Below are 8,747 nucleotides of genomic sequence, written 5' to 3'. Positions count from 1 at the left end.
TGTTTAATTTTCTTTTTAAAAGTTGTATAGTATTAAATGTTTTTTTTCCTTTGATTTAATTGCTTTTTTAATGTAGTTTATTTCTTTAATCTTTTTTTTCTGTCAAGATATTAACCCCAACATTTAAAATGAAACAAACCCTTAAATCACAATGAAAATACTTCTGTTGTCACAATCATGAGTTAGTCAATTATTCAGTTTATCAACTTTATTTGTTTAACACTTTTCACACAGATGACAAAACTAAACAAGCAAAGAGAAAAAACTATGCTAAAACTATGACTAAAACTCCAAAACATACTTTAAAAAAAAAAAGATTTAACATCGTAATAAAATAAGTGGTGTCCAGGGGATGGAGGGAGTTTATTGAAGTCTTCTTGGACTCAGATGGTAAATCATCTAAAATATAAACTTGATATTCAGTCTAAGGAAACTGCAGAGCGACAGAAGAACCAACAATATCTCGTGTTTTCTCCTTTAATGAGTCGACTCTTCTTGTGCTTTCAGACCAAAGAACTACAGACTCTTCACAACCTGCTCAAACTCTTGGTACAGGACCTCACCACACGGGTCAAGAAGGTTTCCTTCTCATTTCTACTCTGAAGTTCACCTTCTCCTGCTCAAACTGCTGATAAATGTTTCTGCTGCTCTAAAGTCTGGTCTCCAGAACTTCCTAAAAACTCTCAAAGTCTCTTCTGCTGCAGGTTGCTATGTAGAACTGTTGCAGAAAACCTCACTAAACCACATGGAGGGGCCTCAAGATAGTCGTCCAAATGAAACCGTACAAAACCAAACTAGCACAACCCAAACCCTAAAGTCTCCTGCAGCCTACCAGAGAACCTCTGAGAACAGAGAATCAGGACAGGAACTCTTACCTTCTGGACAACCAACGTTGGTTCTCAAACAAGAATACAGAATGTGTCTGACCAAAAACCTCTAAAGACTCACTACAGCCAAGATAAAGACACAACTCAGCTGCATCAAACCCACTAATCACTGCACACATTAGCACCATGTGCTAACTGTGGCTAAAGAACCACATTTACCAAGACAACTATCCAGTAGCCCTAAGACACACCAAGAAACACATTAAAGACGATTTTACTGCTGGAAGCTGCAAGCCAACGCCTAAAGAACAAACTAAAGAAATGGAGCCAAACCCGGTTAAGTGGTGAAGAGAAGCAGAGGAAATGTTTGTCTGCAGCTAAATAAAGCAGGAAGACACTGAGCTGCTCAGGTGTTCCTGATAACACCAAGCAGCCACCTGGACAGCCAATAGGAAGACAGCTTCCTGGAAGTCCAGAGGGCTGGGTTAGTGAAGGAAATTTAATTTAAAGTTGAAGCAGAAAGTTAACAAAGAAAGTTGAAAACCACCTTCTGATACCTGAAATCTCTGAGTTTTCACACAAAGAACACCTGAACATGTCAAACTGGTTTCATAGTAGAACCATCATTGTAAAAACGTCATAGTATGGTGTGTTGCTCAAAAAACATTACGACCCGGCTGTCTAGGGTCACCGAGGAGCAACACAAAAACAGGACAAACGCTGGTTTCCAGGGGGTTAGGCGGCTATTTATTTGAAAGAGTAAGTTTACAACAACACAACATGTGAGCAGAAAAATCACAAAGTCTGTCTTTAGTTCAGATGAAAATATTAGTTTTTGTCTTTTTTATTGACCAAACTTTTCCAGAAGTAGATGAAGAATAATTAAAGCTCTCATGTAGAAGTCCAACTTATTTTGGATCCTTGTGGAGAGTTTAATCTTAGAGTTTGTAAAGCTGTTGAGTTTTTGGAGTCACATGGATTGTTTTGACATTTAATAACCGAGTCCTGAAATAAAATTACAGTTGTGGATTTCTGTCATTTAGTCTGGACTAAACAAATAACAGTAGCATGAATCTCAAACATCATTATGAGGAGTCTGGATTGAGGTTTCTCACTTGATAATGATCAAACCATGAAATTTAGGTTGGTTTAAAGGAATATTCCACCTTAAATCTTTGAATGTTGACCTAAAAGGTTGGTTTCAGGAAGTATTCCACCTACAAGGTCTTCACACATCCACTTTAAAGGAACATTCCACCAAAAATCCTTGGACATGCACCTAAAATGTTGGTTTAACCGAGTATTCCATCCAAAATCCTCAGAGACCTGAGGGGCTGGTTAAAAGGAATATTCCACCTAAAACCGCAAATATAGACCCGAAAGGGTGGTTTAGAAAAAAATCCTTCAATGTACACCAAAAACGTTGGTATGGAGCAATATTCCACCTGAAATGTAGACCTGAGAAGTTGGTTTGGAAGAATATACCATCCTAAACATCCTTAAATGTAGACTAAAAGATGGTTTGGAAGAAAATTCCCTACTGTAGACCTTGGAGATTGGTCTGATGATATATTCCACCCAACATCCTTGAACATAAACTTAAAAAGTTTGTTCAAAGAAATATTCCACCTAAAATCCTTCAATGTAGACCAAAAAATCTTGGTGTAAAGGAGTATTCCACCTTAAATGTAGACCTAAAGGATGGTTTGGAGTAATATTCTACTCTAAAATCTTCCAATGTAGACCTAAAAGGTTTATCTGATGGTATATTCTACCCAACATCCTGGAACATTTACCTAAAAGGTTGGTTTAATGGTATATTCCCAGAAGAACCCTTGAACATTGGGCTTAATGGTATATTCCACCCAAAATACTTGAACATATACCAAGAAGTCAGCGTAAAGGAAATGTAGACCTAAAAGGATTGTTTAAAGGAATATTTAAACAATTATTTTCATTATTTAATAATCTGTTATCAGTCAGACCCCTGGCAAAGTTATTTTTATCAGTTTTTTAGTGGAAGTCACAAATAAAGGAGCTCTTGGTTTTTCCCGGCGTTACTGAGTCCAAAGCTGCTGTTTCAACACAGAACGTTCACATGCTTCCACAAACCTCTCAGCACTCAAACACCCACAGACAGGAGGCCGGCTGGACCGAGGCTCGGCGGCGTCCTCAGACCCACGAGTCGGGGAGTCGGTGAACTTGTTGGTCTGGTTTGAAGGCCTCCGTGTGGTCCAGTAGAAGTCCACGTAGTCGGTGTTGGCTTTGAACCGCAGCGACTGGCCACCATCAGGTGGACCAGCTCGTCCTCGTAGGACTCCTCCTGTAGCCTTGAGGGGACCACAGGAACATTCAGTAGCTGTTGGAGTTCTTCCTGTCAGGCTCGTGGTAGAACGGCTCTGAAGAATCTTGTACTTGTCTTATCTGGAACAATCTAACAGCCTAAACTGTTAACAGCAGTGTAAAGAAGCAAACACTCAGGCATAGATTAGGACTCAAACTAGATTTATTTTAGAAAACAAATCAGCTTAGAGGCATTTGTTCACACGTGGCTGAATAGGAGGCCGTCCAATCAGGTTAGAGGTCTTCACTCTGTAGGTTGTTTGTTCGGTGAGACTCTTGGATCTCCATCAGCTGACGTGGATGTTTGATGGTCTTCTTCTCTAGTGCCAGATGATTCATCCATGAATTCAGCAGCTACAGACTGAAATGAAGTTCATGCTGCAGTTATTGAATTCCTGTTCCAGATCAAATGTTCAGAGCTCACCTTGAATGCAGCCGTCTGCTGTCTGATAGTTTTTCTCATTGTAGTCTTCAATAAAGTCTTTTTCCTCATGTCAGGATGTGGTGAGACTCTTTCTCAGTCTCTGCAGACGTCCCTCATTGTGCATCTCCAGAGAAGAAACAGAAAAACTGATCACTGCTTCAGCATCACAAACGCTCTCCAGCATTGTTAAGTGTTTTAGGAATTAATTCACTGTGTTGTGAACTTTGAAGGAGCAGAAACTTTACAGCTGCCAAAGATATGAGCTCCAATTCTGGATGTTTTAGGAAATGAAGTTCATCAAATGAACACTTGATTATTGCTGATAACTCATTTAATTACTGAAGAAATCCAACATAAAAACCTGTAAACTCTCAGGCAGCTTTTGTTAAAGTTTGTTTATAATTCTATCATCATGTTCTGGAACCAGGACTCTGCAGAAGTTCCTTCAATCAGATCCTTGTGTGTTTCTGTTTAAGGCCTCAGGTTTGAACGTACAGCAGAGGATTAGAAAGGAGTGATTTTAATATTTAAATCAGTCCAGTAAATGTTTGGCGTGAAAATTATTAAAATTTTGATTTAGATTTGTGTCAAATGATATTGTAGAGTCTAACTTAAATATATCCAAATGAGTTCAGTGTATTTACATTTTATAGAATATTTGATTTCTTAATCTCAATACTGAAGGGTCTGACCCTAAATATTATAATAATGATGTCAATTTAAATAATATTTTAGTGCAGAGTCATAAACTTTAATCAGCTAAACTTGCATAATAAATATCACTGTACAATCTTAACCTGAACATTCATATTATTGAGGTAAATTTACATAAATCATGATATTCTAAAGTCTTAACTGGAATATTTCTAACACTAATCTTTTTGTATTGTGCTGATAAACAACAATAACCCGACTCTCAGATAATATTTGTTGTCTGTGATTGTGAGACTAAATTCCTCCACATTGTGGAACTGGACTGAATTTCCCAAAATGGAAACATGGACAAAATTTAACACTCTTGTATCCATGGCAACGCTAACGTTTCTGCTTCTTACCAAAGTTCACAACACAAGTAAAGATTTTAATGTAAAACTTCAGGGATGACTGCTAACCATAAGTATTCTGATCAATACTTCATGATCAATATCAGGACAGATGTTACAACTCCAGCTGTTGCATTAGACTGCAGTTATTCACAGAGAAATTAAAACATCACATTCCTCATAAAAACTAGATGGGACTTTTATTAAATAAAGTGTTGGTGAATAAACAGTGTAAAAAGTGCAAAGCAGCTCCATTAAATCAGGAGATGTGAGACTTCCACAGCATGGATCACCATCTGCTGTGTTGATTCATAGCTGAATGTCAGAATGAACTGAGCTAGAAAAGCTGCTGTGAGCTGCAACATTACGGTCTGACAATCCAACACCATCACAGTTTTCATCTGGTTGTTTTGCTCCAACATGCTGTTAAGTTCAGTTTTTACCTGAATCAATACAGAGATTCTATTTCCAACCAAGACTGGAATAAAAATTAGAATGTTATGAGGTTATTAATGCAACTAAATCCTTTCAGATGGAAGGATTTACTTCTAAGTTCTAATTCAAGTTTCAGTTGGAGCACATTGCATTCACAAAGAAAAACAGCGATACCTTCATAGCAACATTTAATAAACCTAAAGCTTCCCTGTTGGCTCATTGGTGGAGTTTGTTACTGAGCATCTGAACCTTAAATCCAGTGAGACGACCATCTTCAGTCGAGGCCAGTCAGAGAACTTCAAGACCTTCCATCAGCTGGACCAGATGTGGCATCATCTCCCTCTGAACATCTGGATGACAGGAGAAAAGACAGAAATCAAACACAGATCACAGAAATACAATTTATTCACTTTCATCATTTTATAAAAGTAGCATGAACTTTATTAAAACTTGACAACATCAGTAATGAAAGTAAATGTTTTTATCTCGTGTTGAAGCTAAATTTAAAGTCAATTTTAATGAGTTTATCCTGAGAGGAGTGAGAATGGAGCTTTTCTTTCCTTTTTAGAATATTCCCTCAAAATATTCTGTTTATTATTGGCTTTAGAAGCATTTTTCTTTACTTATTTATTTTTAGATACCTCAGACTGATGCACTTTGCTGGTTTGCAGATAATTTCATGTACAATGACAATAAAGATCTTCTATTAGAACATATTTTGCTAAAACAAGAACTGCAAACCTTCTCAACCATCTCTCAGGCTGCAAAATTCCAACTGCGACCAAGAATTATCTGATGTACTTATTATTATAATCTTTACTGAACCAGCCCTGGAATTAATAAAAATCTGTATATGGATATGATTTTCTCTGATGGGACCAATATGGAAGCCGTAGTAACAATTAACTATCCTTTGAATGGTGGATAAAAAAATGCTCTCCCTTAAAAAAAAAAAAAATGCATACCATAAAGTAAATCTCTTCTGCACTGCACACATACTACACTTTTGTATAACTCTGGATGTCAGAGTAAAGGCAGACAGATCCACCAATCAGCCACAACATTCTGACCACTGACAGCTGAAGAGAACAACATCCATCATCTTGTTCTAATGCAACGTTCTGCTGGGAAACCTTGACGTTCATGTGGATGTTTGACATGTACCACCACCTAAACACTGCAGGACAAACAACCCCCTAGTCTCCATGGCAACAGCAGTCCTTGATGCCAGCTGCCACCCTCAGCAGGACAAATTAAAACTGCTCAGGAGTGGTCCGAGGAACACGACAGAGCTAAGCTGTTCACCTGGGTTCCACACTCCCCACATCCAGATCTGATGGAGCATCTGTGGGATGGTCCAGGATCAGCCTGGTCTAGGTAGGACCCACCCTGCAACCCACAGGATCCACAGAATCCACAGGACATCCCCAGAGGTTCTGATGAACCACTGGGTCAGAGGAGTTTTAGCAGCATAAAGGGACCAACACAGTATTAGTCAGGTGGTCAGAATGTTATACTGTTATATTGTCATGCTGATTATATGATCAGTAAATGTTACCATCAATTATAACGTCCACATTGATCAGGAAAAATAAAACAACTATCAGTTCATTCAGAAACTGTGGGGTTAAACCTAAAAACACAGACCTCAACAGCAGTTTGTTTCAAAGCAGAACACCAGCTGGTTTTCACTAAAGAAGCTTTCAGAGCAACAATTAAATGACAGCTTTGTTCTCATTAAGTTCACAGAGTCAGAGTCAGCCAAAATAATGTACACACACATCAGGAAAAGAAAAACTTTTATTGATATTTCATTTGTATAAGTACTTCTGCACATATAGATTCCTCTTTCTACGTTTGATCAAATCACGATAACTCTGTGTCCTGTTGTACGATGTTTTCCCAACAGATGGCGCTACCCTCATGAATGGAGCATCAACAAGTGACGTCTACAACACAACAGAAATGTCTGGAAGCCAGTGGCCACCACTTTGAGCACCTCTTGTAATTTTAGAGGCCAAAGATAACTTTTATTAATCTTGTGATGTCTGAATAAATTTGGTATTGAAATATTCATGCAAATTTTTCTTTTCCTGATGTGTGTAAACATTATTTTGGCTGACTCTGTATAATGGGTTTCTGACAGGTCACCAGGCAACATCTTTTTATAATAATGACAAACATACCTGCATTCTACAGGAGTGATTTTCCTCATGTGCAGGTAAAGATGTGTGAGGAGCTTAGAGATGACAGGAGCAGGAGTCATCCTCACTAATTCAGCTTCCACCTAGAAACAGAAAGACCACAAACAAACACACTGATAGACTCTCAAACGTTCAACCTCACAGCCTCAAAATATCTGTTTAGGAAGTGTTGTGTTTCTAAATTCTGCTGAAAGCATTGACAGACATTCTCTTACAAGGTTGTGTAAAAAGCAGCCTGTCCTCTGAGCTACTGAGAAATCTTCCTGAACAAAGTTTCTACGTGTAAATCAGCTCAACAAAAACTAAAGCCTCAGTCAGAGATAACAGGTATCGCAAATTATAAAGAACTTTCTTTGTTAACTCAGACTTTCTGCTTCAACCTCACATAAAAAGGGGAGTTTAACTCGTCAGGTGACTGAAAATGAACGGCTTGTGCAGTTCTAGATCCAAAAGTAGGATGTTTCAACTCATGTTTTACTACAAATACATGCAATAATAAATAAATACAATGGCTGGTTGTTAGTTTATTCACTATTAATGTCATTTTATATACTGGATTGAACTTGAGCAGTGGAAGAGAGAAGGAATTTAATGAAATTATGGAGATTCAGAGAGGTAATGTTGCGCAATGTTAAGTTAAGCACGGTTTAATTCAAACCAGCTGAATGTTAAACTTCAGTGCAGCTTAACAGGTTTCAGTTAACCTTAAAGTAAAATAACTTTTTTAAAAGCTAAAATACACAGCAGAGAAATACAGGTTGAGAAGGTCATTCTAATAATGACGCACAGCTGCGGCAGCAACTAACACAGGTGTTCAGCGGTAAGTTAGCCACCTGTGTTAATTAGCCCGCTAGCTAACTTAGCCGCTTAGCTAGCTAACGCGTCCCGACCAACTGCTCAAACACGACAAAACACAACTCTTCACAAGCCGCTGACTTAACGTACAACAAAACAACGCTACTGGTTAGAAGTATTTATCTTCTTACCGTGTTTTACTCCAAAAACAAGATCAACAGCAGCCAGAGATGCTACCAGACGTGCCGACCACAGCTATACAAAGACTAGATACACTAGCGTGCTGTCTTCTATATTATCTATGGTCTGACCAATCGCTGCTCTCTGGCTCCGCCCTCTGAGAATCTTGTTGTCGTTTGGCTCCACACTTGCTGATGACCACTTCCGGTCTCAGAAAATGAAAAAACGGACCTTTTTTCGTTTCTGTCTCTTACTGATTTTACTTTCTTGTTATTCTAAATATAAAACGAAAATCAAAGCATTTTTTTAAAAAAATCGTATATCCCTTTTTGATCATGAAAAGGAAAAACGCCTTGTATTTCAATTTTAATTTTTGTATTTTAAAACGAAAATCAAATAACCACTCGTTTTTTGTTTTTCAATACCCGTTTCAGAACGGAAAATCCAATTACCAGATCCGCACACGGACCGGGTATATGATGCTCATTTGCTCATT

General features: G+C 38.1%; 1 long non-coding RNA gene across 4 annotated transcripts; it reads right to left on the bottom strand.

Annotated features, from left to right (window-relative positions):
• Nucleotides 1-2,453: 2,453 nt before the first annotated feature.
• On the bottom strand, nt 2,454-8,334 carry LOC129350140 (uncharacterized). Of its 4 annotated transcripts, XR_008603420.1 has the most exons (5): nt 8,263-8,334; nt 7,259-7,359; nt 6,378-6,519; nt 3,595-5,422; nt 3,312-3,531 (listed from the first exon to the last, which is right to left on the bottom strand). It is a non-coding gene; the product is annotated as an uncharacterized LOC129350140 (long non-coding RNA). The 4 variants fall into 4 exon arrangements; XR_008603419.1 differs by lacking the exons at nt 3,312-3,531; nt 8,263-8,334 and adding an exon at nt 2,454-3,157 and having other exon boundaries at nt 7,259-7,931; XR_008603417.1 differs by lacking the exon at nt 8,263-8,334 and having other exon boundaries at nt 7,259-7,931.
• Between the last annotated feature and the right edge of the window lie 413 nt (nt 8,335-8,747).

This window comes from Amphiprion ocellaris, chromosome 12, assembly GCF_022539595.1.
Source record: "Amphiprion ocellaris isolate individual 3 ecotype Okinawa chromosome 12, ASM2253959v1, whole genome shotgun sequence".
In the NCBI taxonomy this organism is placed as follows: Eukaryota; Metazoa; Chordata; class Actinopteri; family Pomacentridae; genus Amphiprion; species Amphiprion ocellaris.
The sequence above is the reverse complement of the archived record's forward strand: the minus strand, read 5'-3'. Positions and strand labels throughout refer to the sequence as shown.